The following is a 14,327-nucleotide window of genomic DNA, read 5'->3' as shown; positions in this document are numbered from 1 at the left end:
TTGAAAATATGGCTACATTTTGATTTCAAATAAAACACCATAGGTTAACAAAGAAGGTAAATTTTACAAGTGTTTGCAGTCAGTTTCTATGACTGTAGAAATTTAGATAGAGATTAGTTGGTTTTCAGAAAAAAAAAAATTGCTGCAAAAGAAGCTTATAAGAGAAGTATCTTGGTCAATATTATTCCTAAGCTTATCTCAGTCTATCACAAAAAGGTCTCTTCATATGGGCATGTTGTCTGTGTATGTTGGGTCCCACTCTGGCTTGACTTTGGCATGAGCCATTTTTTTTGCCAGGTGGTAAAACTCAGGTTCGGGAAGAAAGGGGGAAGAGAGGCACAAGCATGAAAAATAAATGCTTGAACTTGAGCACGAGTCCAGAAACCAGCATGAGCCACATGGGAAGTTGGGCCCATCCACCCAGTGAGCCATGACACAGCCAGCCATGGGTCCTCATGGCATTCCAGTCTGTAAATTCAGACGGTGCTGGGAGTGATGGCTGCAGCATTCTGGCTTTCCCCAGACTACTCTCTCTGCCAGCCAGTTGTGGCAATGCAGTAGGATCCTTGCTGTGCCACCTTTCTGCTGACTTTGAAGTGAATAGTGACCCTAGGAGACCTCATGGAAGACTCCGTGCGTGATTGCCGAGGTTTTGCAATCGTAGCTGGAACCCTTGCTGTGGGAAAAGCTCATCTTGTACCTCTCTTCTTGCATAACTTTCAAGGGTAGGCTGCAGTCTGATTTTTTTTTTCTTCCTCTATCTTGTCTGTGCTGTTCATAGCAATGTGCAGAACACCCATTTGCTTTCTTGCTGGGGGTCTCAGTGGAAAGGCAGAGGCCAAACCAGCAGCCAGGGTTGCAATAGCACTTTGATCAGAGGACATCTTGGCATGGCTGCAGGAAGATTGTTTGGCTGCAACAGGCATTTCTGTTGTGTGGGATCTGGGGGAATTCAGTGCCTGCAGATACTGCATTAGTATCCTCCTGCACAGTAAGGCAACTGCCTTTTTATTTAACTCACCCATGTTAAACAACACTGAACTGTTTACCTTCTGCTTGCATTTTTTGTGCCTTAGTGCTTGCATTTCTGAGACTCTGCTTGAGGTAAGTAAAAAGGTTTAAACTGATTGCTACGTAAGCAAATCAAAGAACCACAGGTAGCAGTGGAACTGGGCTCCTCTGTCAAACACGGCTGGTTCAGTACCCTCTGAACCCTGCAGAGCAGCATGATGCTCATCAGTCTTGCTGAAAACTCAGATTAGGGTGGAAATAGAGCTCAGTGGCCTTCATATTTGGAGTTGTTGAAGGTGTTGAAGGCATGGCTTGGCATCCTTCTTGCTCAGGCTGTGGCAGAGGGGGCAGCAGGGCCAGGTTCCAGTGTGGCATCTGCCTCTGGGAAAGGGCTGGCTCACTGCTGCTCACACTGAGCAGTCAAAGGGTCAGCCTGTGGTGGGGCAAGCAGTGGTTGGGGACAGAGCCCTTGGGGGACTTCTGGCTGTTGGAACAAGTGGTGCCTTTCTCAACACGTGTGCTGGGCTGGGGATGCCAGCCAGGAGCTGCTGATCTGCAGCAGTTGCAAAGCCCTGAGAGGGCATCTCAGCTGCCAGTGCAGAGCAGGTCATACAAACCTAAAGGTCAGCTCTAGGAGGGCACCAAGAAGACCCTGGCTCTCCAACACTACCCTTGGGAAGGTGTGTGTTCCCAGCAGTGGCACCCAAGGGAGCAGAGACACAGAGCTGTTTGGGCTCCCTGGTCCTCACAGCCCTGGCTGAGCAGGTGATGGCAGCAGAGGAGAAATGTGGGCAGGGCAGGTGCTACTGGCTGCTTGCAGAGGTTGGGGACTTGAGGGGATGGGGTAGAGCCCACCTGGTGATTTCCTGAGAAAGCAGTGCCCTGGTCTTTCATTCAGCTCTGCCACAGGAGGGATGCTGCATAATAAAGAACACACTTCAGGGCAGTTAAAGTGATCTTCAAAGCAGAAGACCTCAGAAGTTCAAGCTTAAAATGGCTCTTGCAAGACTTGTGAACAGTTATGTTAAGTAATTTGAAGCAGGAATATGCAAGGTTGGACCATTTCTATCTAATTGACCTTTTTTGAGTCAGTCAAAAATACAAAGTGCCAAACACACATCTCTGAGGAAGTAGGAGCTCCTTTATGTTGCAAAGAAGCAATGACACCAATTAATGCCTGAATGCAAAGCAGTGTGTCTGTAGCTCAGCTGAGCTCTACATTTATCAGTATCCAGCATTTAAGGAATTTACTCTTCTTGGGTTGTCAACACATGTGACTAGAGAGAAAAAATGGGGTGTGCTGGTCTTTCTAAAAGGCAGCAGGTGCTGGAGGCTGTCCCATCGTGCCCTTTTCACATCTACTGGTTTTGATCAAATCACTGACAGAGATGGTCCTGAATCAAGTCATACCTTTTTGATCCTACCTTGCTTACACCTATTTTCCAAGTGTCTTTTTTCTTTCCTTACAAAGTAATGGGGAAAAGGCTTGTGTTACCCACTGCAGTGACATGACTCATGCATGTGGCTTCATCATGGAGAGCATCTGCTTAAAGCCAAGTGCCATCAGAAGAAGACTTGAAGAGTAAAGCTGCTGGATATAGACTACGAGTGGATTACAAAAATGCAGGCCACAGGGATTCTATTTTGAAACAATCTTCTGGATCTGGCAGCTGTAACATAGCTTCCAGCAGAAAACGTTATTAAATTAATTAAATGAACCTGATACTTAACACTGAAGTGAATCTTTTGTTGCTTATTGCTGTGTTGTGCTGGCAGAGAATCTATGCCAGTCTTTCAATAGAAGCTGAAAATCTGCAGAGCAAGTGATCTTAGCAAAAAGCAATAGGGAAACCTTTAAAGTTATTTTTAAAAGAAGCTCTGGACTGGTTAAAATATTCCATAGGGGATAGAATTGTGATTTAGCATTACTCTTTGTAACACCTGTGTCTGAGTTGGTGGATGAGTGTATATATATATATATAATAAGAAGATCTAAAAAATTCAAGAAATGTGATGTCAACATAGCACATGCTTTAAGAAGGATGCTTTATTAAGTATTGTAGAAAAGTTAGTTGCTGGGAGCTGTACTGAGAGCTGAGGAAAGGTTTCCTGCAGCTCCTGTAAGCTGAAGGAGATGGTGGGTTGAAGAAAACTCCATGGCAAATTTGCCTTGCCCAGAGCTGAATGAACAGCTTTCAAACAGATCATCTGCTACTGTGAACCTGGCAACAGGCTCAGTGTGGAACTTTAATCCTGTTCCAGGGGATAGACACAGGGACAGGTTCATTTGGGTTGAAAAGAAGGCGTGGGTGAGGGGAAGGCAATTGGGGGCAGGACTAAAAAAATTGAGGCTGGCATACTTTTGTACAAGGAGATAAAATAGGATGGGATTTGCTTCAGAAAATGTGTTTCTTATTCGTAGGTTTGGAGGGGTGGGGGCTGGGGCTTTTCTTTGTGGCCTTGTTGTTTTTCTTTTTTTAAATTAGAGTGTATTACAAATACATGTCTGTTTAGTCCCAAAAAGGAATTAGAGGAGCCTATGAAGGTTGTGTAACTATTTCCATATTATTTGCCTGGTTTGGGAAGCTTAACCCTTTTATTAACTAAAGTGTCCTTGTCTAAGCCTTGATTTCTTCTGGAAAAAGGACTGGTTTTTGTAATAATGCTGGTAAAAAAACTGCTCTCTCTTCTTGATCACCAAGATGGGGAAGTCTTCAGTATCTGTGGTGGGAAGGAGTCACACTACTCTTCTACCTTTTAATAATTGCCTTGGCTTCCACAGTAGGTGGGAGTAGCCAGCCAGCATGTTCAGCTCTTGATTTGATGGTATACTGGATTTGATGGTATATTTGAAAGCCACACCGGGAGCATGATCAGCAAATTTTGTCTTTTGTTCTGTTATTAAGATTTGAAAATATATAGCCCAGGACTTGTTCAGCTGTGAGCTTGCTGCCCATATAGAGAAGGCTGTATAAAGAAGAAGAATATTGTGACATGGGTGTGTCTCTCTATGTCCCTTCCAGGCAATGGGTAAAATCCCATAACTGCGCTCACAGATGTGGCTGTGGGAGACCCTGTGACTGCTTGAGCTTTTCTGCTTCCTGTTTGCCATCAGCAGTCCTGTACCTTTCATGACTCCTGACAAACATCGCCTTGAGAGGGAGGAAAACTTGCACATTCATAGGTGAGGCTGGTGAAGAAGCAGTTGCTCTACCCTAAGATTCATGTTGGTTCAAGTACTTGAGGGCCAGTACAGCTTGGGAATCAAAGGCCAGGCCCATTTTCCTGTAGGAGTTTGATCCTTGTTTACACTTAAACTTCAGATTTCTGTACCACTGCCGATGGGGAAAGCTGGTGCACCAACAAGTTTGTTTATCACAGCCAGTGTCTTGTGATACTGTGTAAGAACAGCACCTGCCTGGAGCAAGCTGGCTGAATAAAACAGCCAGCACAACCCTTTTGAAACTGATAAGGAGAAGGGTTGATGTTGTTTGGAGGAAATGGTTATTCAGTTTGAAACTGGGTCATTAGGCAATGAAGATGGAAAGGAAAAGCGGAGAGCTGGGAATTCTCTTTGCCAGAAGAAGTATCGCTGACACCAGTTACACCACAAGAGGGTTGGAGTTTCTGCTAAAAGGACTGCGTTTCAGGCATGAAGCTGTTAAGCAGAAATGTTTTGGAGATTTGCAGATGTCCACTGTAAGGACTGTGTGGCTGTAATTAGCAGTCACATGGCAAAAGCAGAAAGCATTCATTGACTGGGATGGGAAACACCTTGAGGCAAATATTTCTCAGACCTTCCTTTGAAAGTTGTGGAGACCAAGCTAGTCTGGCTAATCGTCCCCTGTAGCCCTGGCTAGAGACAGAAACCAAAAGGTTTTTTTGCTTTTTCTCTGTCACACACCTTCTGGGACACCAAGGGATGAGCTTGGCCTCAAACATGGAAAACATCTCTTAAGGAGTCACTTCTCCCTTACTGATCACCTAGAAACTGGTCTGTTCTTTGCCTTCTCAGGGAAGAGGTCTCTGTGCCAGTTGCCATCACAAGTTAGCAAATTAAGTTCCTTCAGGTTTGGGCAGGCAGGAGAAATTTTAATTGAGACCTTTCATGCCCATAAGTCTGCAGCCCTGTGGGCAGTCCAATGCCAGGAAAAAGATTATCAGCATGTTGCAAAGGATGCTCAGCATGCTCAGCCCTTACAGTGAGTTTCTCCATTTAAGCTGAATGAGAGAAGTGACAACCCCATTTCAGTGTCAGTGGAGATGAAGCTGGAGGTACTGCTATTATGTGACTCTGCAGGCATTGCCCTGGATCTCGCCTGCCAGCATTTGAATGACCCAGTCTACTTGTGCAGGAAGCTTCAGCAGTTAGTAGAGAACACCCCCATAGCTGCAGTATAAGAGACACAATAAATTTTAGCAGGCAGAAGCAAACAGCCTCCAAGTTCTTCTCTTCTCCATTCTGCGGCTGGCTGTCTCCCTGCCAAAGCCTGGGATCTGCAAATCACTCCCATAATGGCCACTCAGAAAACACAGTTGAACTTTCTTTCAAATATTATGTTCCTTTTGGGTGAAGTTAATTGTTTTCCCTCATTTGGTGTCTCCAGTAATGGTCAAAGAATTATGATGTAGGATAGACACAGAAGCTAAAAATTTCAGCAAGGCAGCTTTTATTTCTTTATTATAGTTGTCTGTTCATATTGTCTTCAGCATGGGTGCTCCTTGGTCTTATTATTGATGATGAGTAAGAACAGACTGTGCAGAGATTAACACAGATGGTTGTAGCCTCAAGACTTGATGAGCTGTTACCAAAGAAAATAAATCTCTACTTTGAAGGAGAGCCTTACACAACAGAATTTCATGTGGTTCAGCTGTATTCAAAAGGAAATATTAAAATTGCTGAGCAAAGAATTGAATGGCTCCTGTTGCGAATAGCTGTCTGTATGGCTAAGTTGCTTACCGCAGTCTCTCAGATGGAAAAAACTCAACTATAGTGTTTTCTTTTGGGTTAAAACAAACAAACAAACCCATAAAACAAACCCTCTGTGATTCAGAAATGTTTGGAGAGAAGCAGTGTAGCTCACCAGAGCAAATGCTGAATTGCAAAGGCAGCGCCACTGAAAATTTGGACAGAGGAACCCTTAACCTCCTGCTACAGAAATAAGTGTAAAAGCTATAGAATAACTTCACCTTTCCCTTCAAAATCCCTCTCATGTTTCTTGCTCTTCTTTTTTCTGAAAATGTGACACAGAGGCACCATTCTGGTTCAAACCCCTCTTTGAAACCATAGAAAGTCAGTTTTAAAGGAGTATATGCAGTGGAAAAAGCTGAGATGGCAGCGGAACCTCTTGCTGCCAGCATCTGGGGCTCCAACAGATCATGCAAAATCAGGGAGAGCTTTTTAGACTAAAGGTAACTTGGATCTAGTACCGTGCTCTGCACCATAAGCTAATAAGCCAAATCTTTTAAACTGATGCAAATTAAATCTTCTGTGTCAATCATGTTCCTCTCTTCCCTTTGTATGGGCTTCAGGCTAGATACAGCTCCTGTAAACAGATGGCTGTGCTGATGGGAATGTCTTAGGCTGTGCCTTCAGCCAGCAGGAGGAAACGAATGGAATATTATGTTGCACCACCTCCCAGCCCTTGCAATCATTTAATCCAAAAGTAAAGACTGGAAAGGTTTTGCAAGTGTTTGTGTTTCTTAGGGAAAGGAGAGAATGGAACATGCTCTTAACCATGTTGGTCTCTCTGAGAGACTTCATGAACTCACTTCATGACAAATTCTTTCATGGGCTGGAGATTTGGCTGTCTTTCCTTAATAGGAAGGTACCAAGTAGCCCAAAATATTTTTGACCACTCCAAAAATATGTTCCTGCTATAGAATTCTATCATATTTTTCCATGTAACAGTTTAAAAACAAACAATAAAGCAAGACCATGGCATGAGATTTGAGCTAGAACATTCTTTAAGGTTTTGTTTTTCTGGGGGAGTGTGGGGGTGTGTGTGTGGGGGGGGTGTGTGTAAAATTCATTAGTGTTTCCATTTCATCATACTGGTTTCATCTTCTCCTGTATTCTATGGTAGTTTTATATAAGTAGCCATAATTACAGTGATACTTTTATTCTATTGCTACACTGTTAACTGAAAAAAAAAAAAGAAAAAAGAAAAAAGAAAAAACTTCATATGAGGACAGTATTGTTATTATATCAATCAGTGGGTTTAAAAGCTGCAGTTCTGCTTGGTTTAATGTATTTATTTTTCCTCCTAGGAATCACATTGCTAGGCTCTAAGCTTGGTTGGGATTTGAAAAGTCTCTTCACTGATTCATTGTCTTGTGCTCCATGGACAGCAGCAGCCCAGGTGTAGATGTTTTCCATGTGCCTTGAGGGGCTTCCCCTGTGTCTGATCACGTTTTCAGTAAAGGTGACTTCCCTAAGCTCATCATTCTAATGGAACTGCAGAATGACTTCTTCAAGATTCCTACCACTTTCTCAAATCAGATATGTCTCACATCTTTAAGAGGTGAATAACTTGGATGGTTAGCAATTGTAACATCCCAGTGATAGTGGTTCTATCCTATGTGTTCAGTTTTGCAAAATGTTTGAACTTCCTGCTGGTGAGGAATATTTTAATTCCATAGCCCTGTGGCATTGCAGACATTCGTGCTCCCCTCCTTGTGACCCAAGGATCTGCTTTGGGTCACAGACTGCCATTTCTTTAATATGTCTGCAATTATTGTGCTGCCACCATCAATTAAATTCTCCAGATATTTTTCTTCCTGGTCTCCTGCAGCTTTAATCTGAAACTTTCCATTTTCCTGTCCATGGACACCATCACAGCCTGAACAGGGTCCAATTTTCCATTAATGGACACAGCAGGCTTTTAAAATAAATCAGGCAAAGGGTGGAGTCTGCAGCTCCAGATGCACCATGTGAAACAGACAGCCAGACCCAACTCCCAGCACTGCATCAGCTCCTTTCTGTTTATCTTTGTGCTTATTGAAATAATAAAAGGTGAACAAAAAAAAAAAAAAAAGGGGGGGGTGGTGAATAAGATGCCTAAACAGCAGCAGTCAAGAGAAAAGCACATAACATGGAATGAAAGAGGAAATGGGGTCTAGTTCTTAATGCATCTGCACAATATATAATTTAAACTGTGATCTGAAATGTTCCTTAGAAAGTACATCTGAATGCAAGGCCTCCTATGCTCCACTGACTGGTGGAGGTCTGACTTGCCAGGATAAATCTCAGGTTTGAGGAAATGAAAGATTATGTACTAGACAAAAAAAAGGAAAAGTAATTTTTTCTTTTTTTTTTTTTTTTTTTTTTTTTTTTTTTCATTTTGGGTTGTTGTCTTAATTTACTTCCATTCTGTGCAGATATACAGGCTGCCCTGGTAGCCAGATGGCAGCTTGAAGAGTCTTGTATTCAGAAAATATGAATGAACCTTTTGGGCTGTCATGGGAGATGAGCACTTTGCAGTTCTAGTGCTGGCTTTGTGTGTGTTGTCATCTTGGCCCATGGAAATACCCCAGATGTTGGTACCACAGTCTCTGCTGCTCATGGGAGGATGTTGCTCTGGAGGAAGGCATTAAATATTGAGCTTTCAAAAACATGCTGTGCTTTTGGAAGATCTGCATATAAATGATGTAAATGCCTTGGGGTTGCTTATTAAGCTGGAGTTGGTCTAGCTTTGACTAGAAAAAATGTTCACAACTAGAAGAGACTGACATAATTGCAACCTACTGATGTTTGGAGATGTGTTGGACTTTGTCCACCTCAGAAGTGTAAGTCTGTGCTTTGCTGTTTTGGTGAAACGCTTGTGTTCCACGAGCAGCCCCCGTGCGGTCAGTGCCTGGCTGCATTGTGGGAGGTCAGAGCTCAGACTAAGCCCTCTCCAACCAGCTCACTTCAGACCTTGAAGGCAGAAGGAGGGTTGCTAACAGTTGCACTTCAATCGTGCTTTTGATCAGCAACCTCTTAGTCCTCTCACAGTTGCTGGGAGAAGAGAGGACCCCTTCTTGAGATGAAGGTGAAGATGAAGATGATGCTGTCATGTTGACAATGATGATGACTGAGTAGTCACTGCTTCAGTTCTCTCTTCTTTTCCTTTTTCCTCTAGGGATGTTACCATGGACAGATGATCTCTTCTTTCCCTTCTTGTCAGTGCTGTGGGCTCCTTTTCAAGGGAAGCTGAGTGGGTGTGGGTGGGTGCACAGCCAGGTCTTATCCCAGCATGTAACTAAGAGCAGCCAATGTATCCAGGTGGGAACCAGGCCCACCGTGCACTCCTGCCCTGCACTGAGGACCGAAGTGCATCTTTCCCAGTTAAAAAGGACTGCATGAGGCAGTTTAATTGACAGGGGTTAATTGCTTCACAGGCTGTGAAGCTCTGAGCTGTGAGCTCTCACTCACAGATGTAGGGCAACATGAAGAAGATGTCTAGGGCTCAGGCTTCTGGTTACAGATGTACTGGCAAGTGGCAAGACTCTGAGGGAACAGTGTGGTCTAGACCATTAATCCAACTCAAATAGTAGCAATTCAGTCTTTTTTGACTGAGTGGGATGAGAACAGTTTAGAAATAAAAGTGTCTTATGTGTTTTTTTAAAATGTCACAGCTACTTTCTTCAGTAGTTTTTTTTCTTTTTTAACAAAACTCCCACCCCAATATTCAGGCTTCTTTGGTTGTCAACAAAAAATACCACTAGAAACCACAGCCTCCTGTTGTTTTCTGCATATTTATAATTTTGCAAACCATTCCTCCTTCCCTCACGCAGCCTGTCAGACTCTTCAGCTCTGCAATTCTTCTGAATCTATTTCTGGCATGTTATCTTCCCTCCCCATCCAGAGTGGCTGTTTAATTAACAGCATGTTGAGTTGTGAAGGGCTGGGGGAGGCCATCACGAGTGTGCTGCTTCCCCAGCCAGTGACTGCCACGAGCATTCCTTGCAAGAAGGGAGCAAATCAGCATGAAACTCTTGTGCTTACTGTTTGGTGAGCTTGCTCTTTTTCTTATCACTATACAAATATGTTGAGATTTGCCATCTTACCTCCTTTTTATTTTAATTTGGATGTATGTGGTGATTGGAGAAGTGTGAGATGAGGAGAAAGAGCTGAGACCTGTGCACTCCCAGGGATTCCTGATACACAAACAGATGGGAAGAAATCTGGGGACCAGTACAGGGTTGGTCCTTTTAGTCTTCTGGTGTGGGAGTTTAAAAGCTGATGTCGTGCCTGTCATTTTTGTGCTGTGAAACACTGCCATTGCCCTTTGTAAAAACCCAGCACAGTTCAGCCCTGTGGGCAACATAAATGGTACAACAACAGGGGAAGAACAGGTGGCTTAAGTTAGTCTAGATGTCTCCAAACCCTTCCTTGCTGAAAGGCTTAAGCCTAAAGAAAAGTTTAGCTAAAGCTCTGTCTAAGAGAAAATCCCAATATTCCTCTTCTAAGTCAATGAACAGAACCCACTCCTGGTAAACCAGTCTTTGTTTTTGAACAAGGGTGATTTAGTACTGGTTTGTAATTAAACCCTTCTGCCTCTTCATCCTTTTGCTCTCCCAGTTAACTCTCAAGAGTAAAAATCCTCCAGCTGTTGGTAAAAGGAAGCAATGGAGAAGAGAGAAACTTGCCCTTTGGGTGAAAGAAGGGATAGAAGGGTATAAGGGCTTCCTCAAGGATGCTGCTGCATTGAAAATGAGGGAAGTTTAGGTCTTGTGTCAGTGTTTCTGAAAACCTGACTTGCACAGCTTCTTCCCCTGTGGTTGTACCCATTGATGTTAACCAAGACAACACTTCACTACACTTGGAGGCCCCTGGGAGAGGATTGGTTTTCTTTCCTCTACTTTCTCCTTTTAGTGTCTTGCTTAACTCAATTCCAGAATTTTCTGAAGGTTTTCTGCTAAGGAACACCACACCCCAGAGTTCACTTAGGGGAGAGATTTCAGTTTCAAGTTAGATGAAAAACTAGCATGAATTCAAAAAGGTACAAATTGGCCACCATGAAATCTGACTGCAAACTGGAAGACTTCTTCAGCTTTGAGGAATTAAGCCCTGGAGCATCCGTCTAAACAGTGTAACAGAGGCAAGGGTCCTAGCTGGCTTAAGATAATGTTTAGCAAGGTTATGGAAAGGAGTGTAAGACAGGATAGATGAATGAATATGTAGGAAGGGCAATGTATGATAGCAGCCAATATTTAGATCTTGTTAAGGGCAGGATGTGTTTGCTGCTTGAGTCAGCAGCAACTTCTTGGTTCACCCCTGCCTTGCTTTGAAGGTGTGCAAGCCATTTTCCAGGATCATGGTTCCAGCTCTTTCCCAGTACCATGCTATAAGCACCGCTTCTCCTCTCTCGTGGTCCTGGTATTTGCTGCTGGGTCTGGGCAGGTTGTATGTTTGTTGGTTTTTTTCAGGGACTGACGAGCTCTCCTCTGAGCTCATCTGGACCATCAGGTTGCAGGCTGAGGTGGGGGTCTCTGCCTTTTACTGGTTCTCATCAGTTTAGGGTTTTGCAAAGGCCTTTTTGCTTTGCACACAACATTGTGTGAAAGGATGCACATGGTGCTTTTTTCCCTTTTTTTCCCTCCCTCTTCACTACAGATTTTACAGTGGCAGATGAACAAATTAAGTTCAAATCTGCTTCCCACACTCTCCTCCCTTCCCAAAGGTGCAACCTGACAGATTTCAGTCTCAGCTAGTGATGTTGGCATTGTAACTCCGATTGCTCAGTCTCTCACCTCGCTCAACTACTTTTACCTTATTTGTGTATTTTTACATGTTTATTGTGGGGCCTGGTGCCAAAATCCTTTAGCATCGTGGGAAGGTGCAATCATCTCTTAGCAAACCACTCCTCACTGCTTCCACACAAGTCTCATGCTCTGTATTTTAGGAGGCTGGAGCAATTAGCTGAAGTTGCATCAATTAGATATGTTAGAAACTATCCCAAATAAGCCATTGCAAGTTAATAAGTAGTTTAGGAAAATGACTGCCAAGTATTTTTCGCTATGTTTGCATGTTCTGGAGTCTATGTAAATCATGGTAATGTTCACATTGTCACAAATATGATTTAAAGCTGTGGCTCTCTGGTGATGGGTAAAGGTAGGGAGGCAAACCTTTCCCATAATTTTATTAATATGGAATGAAACTACAAGTAAATGGGTGTGTTTGATGAGACCACCTATACAGGCATTGGATTTAAGGGGTGTCATAGGTGTAAAAAACATTGCTTGAATGCAAACACATGGTGGGCAATTGGGTGTGCACACATGAATGTCCAAAACACAACTTTCACCCTCCAAAGAGAAAGCAGCTGCTTGTGAACTACAACTGGCACATGGGCTGGTTTTAAGTTTTACCACCACCTGGACTAACCCAAAGTAGTGTATTCCAAATTCTCTTGTGAACAAGGGGCCATGAGATACAAAAAATGCTGGAGAGCCTGCCTGTGCCTCATCCTCTGGCATTCCGACAGCTGGGACTCAGACACCCTGCTTCTGGCAGTTCCAGGTGCTGCCAAAAAAGAAGTGCTTAAAATCCCAACAAACCCAAACCAGTGGTCTGGGAAGAAGGTTATGATTCTGAATGGATGGAAAATGTTGAAGTGAGAGCTCTGCAGGGAGCTGAACACCAGGAGACGGCCAGGGTCCTTTGGCAAGCCCACCACTGGCTTATTAATAAGCAGCTGTGTGTCCCAGGGGGAGACAAAACCAAACCCCTTTTCACATACTGATGAGAGACAGAATAATTTTACATATTGTCACTGGTGAAAAACAGTTTTTCAATTTTTTTAAAACTTTTATTCATTTTTTTTAGAAAAGGAATAACTCTGCATGGTAGAGTGTACGGTATATAATTTCAAAACAGAAGAAGTTATATGGAATGGATTATTTTCCCAAACTATTTAAAGTTTAACCTAAAATCATTTGTAAATCAACACTCAATGCCATGTAAGACAAAGGAAAACAATCAACATGTTTTCTGTTTGGTACAGATTTTCTCTACCTCTTCAGCCTGAATTTTCCCAGGGTTGGGCAGAAAAGGGGGGCAAATCCTGCCCATTGTCCTAATCATAATTGTACTGACCAAGCTTTGTGCTCTGAGATCTAGCAACATATGGCTTTATATACGTTCCTAAGTGAACAGTGCAACATCATCACCACCTTAAGTGTTTATTCCACATTCAAACTGTAACTGAACATCACTCTGAAACCCTTTTCCGCCCCCAAAACAACAGCGATAACAATGAGAAGCAGAAAGTCTCCAGCAATCAGATTTCATCCAGAAATCTGTGTAAACTGTAGATCAGGGTTGGGTAGCAGCACAGAAGGCAAAAGATGTGACAGCTTGATTCAATAGCATCTCTAAAGACTACTCTAAGACTGTCATTCTTTAGTCTGCATCTTGCAAGCACAATTTGCTTTTTCCCTGCAATGCTATAAAGCAATATAAGAAAAAAATCAGACTCAAAAGCAAAAGGTAGAAGCCTTCGTGGAAAGGTAAAGCTTCTGCTTAGCCTTGAGTGGTTGCTATTAGAAACAGATGTCAACAATCAGAAACAAATCTTGAATGTATATACACAATTTGGGTGGAAAGGGACACGGCCAAGGGTGAAAGCCCTCCTAGCTGACCCACAAACTGTTCTGGATTGTAGGTTCACACCACACCCACTGCCTTTTTGGTCTGAATAAACCAGCAAGGCAGCCGCAGGCTCCAGGTGCACTCCAGGCTCTTGGCTCCACTGCTCCTTGGCTGTGTGGGGGCCAGGAGAAAGAGGAGAAGGAGGAGGAGGAAGAGGAGGAGGAGGGAGTAAGATTGCCCCCCCTCCCCTCACTTTGCAGCTGGCTGAGTGACGCATCGGTTGCAGCGACATGGGACGTTACACTGGGAAGGTTTAAGTGCATACTTTTCTTTTTACCCTCTCCTCCCTAATCCTGTTGGAATGTATCTATATCAGTAATCAAGTAAGTATTACTAATAACTGTAAGCTAGCATGGTCACCCTCCCCTTTAGAATGGGGGGAGAGCAATAGCATCAAACAAACTTCCATTTGTCCTGATGTGTAACCTTTCTAGATCCTGTAGAGCAATTGTATGCAGGCTTTCTTCATACTAAAATTTAAAAGAGTCAAAGCTGGTAAAGAAACTGGATGTTTCCTGGCTTAACTGAAAGAAATAATCAAACTGATTAAAGTAAGAGTGAAAGAAAGTAAGCATTAGTGTGTTCGCATCCTCTGATATGTCCCACTTCTCTATGTTCTGCTCACAAGCCCTTTTCATACTCTGAGCAAGCATTCCCAAACTTATAGAGGTAAGGCTTC

The sequence above is a fragment of the Pyrgilauda ruficollis genome, unplaced genomic scaffold (assembly GCF_017590135.1).
Source record: "Pyrgilauda ruficollis isolate IOZ18807 unplaced genomic scaffold, ASM1759013v1 scaffold41, whole genome shotgun sequence".
Taxonomy (NCBI): domain Eukaryota; kingdom Metazoa; phylum Chordata; class Aves; order Passeriformes; family Passeridae; genus Pyrgilauda; species Pyrgilauda ruficollis.
The sequence above is the reverse complement of the archived record's forward strand: the minus strand, read 5'-3'. Positions refer to the sequence as shown.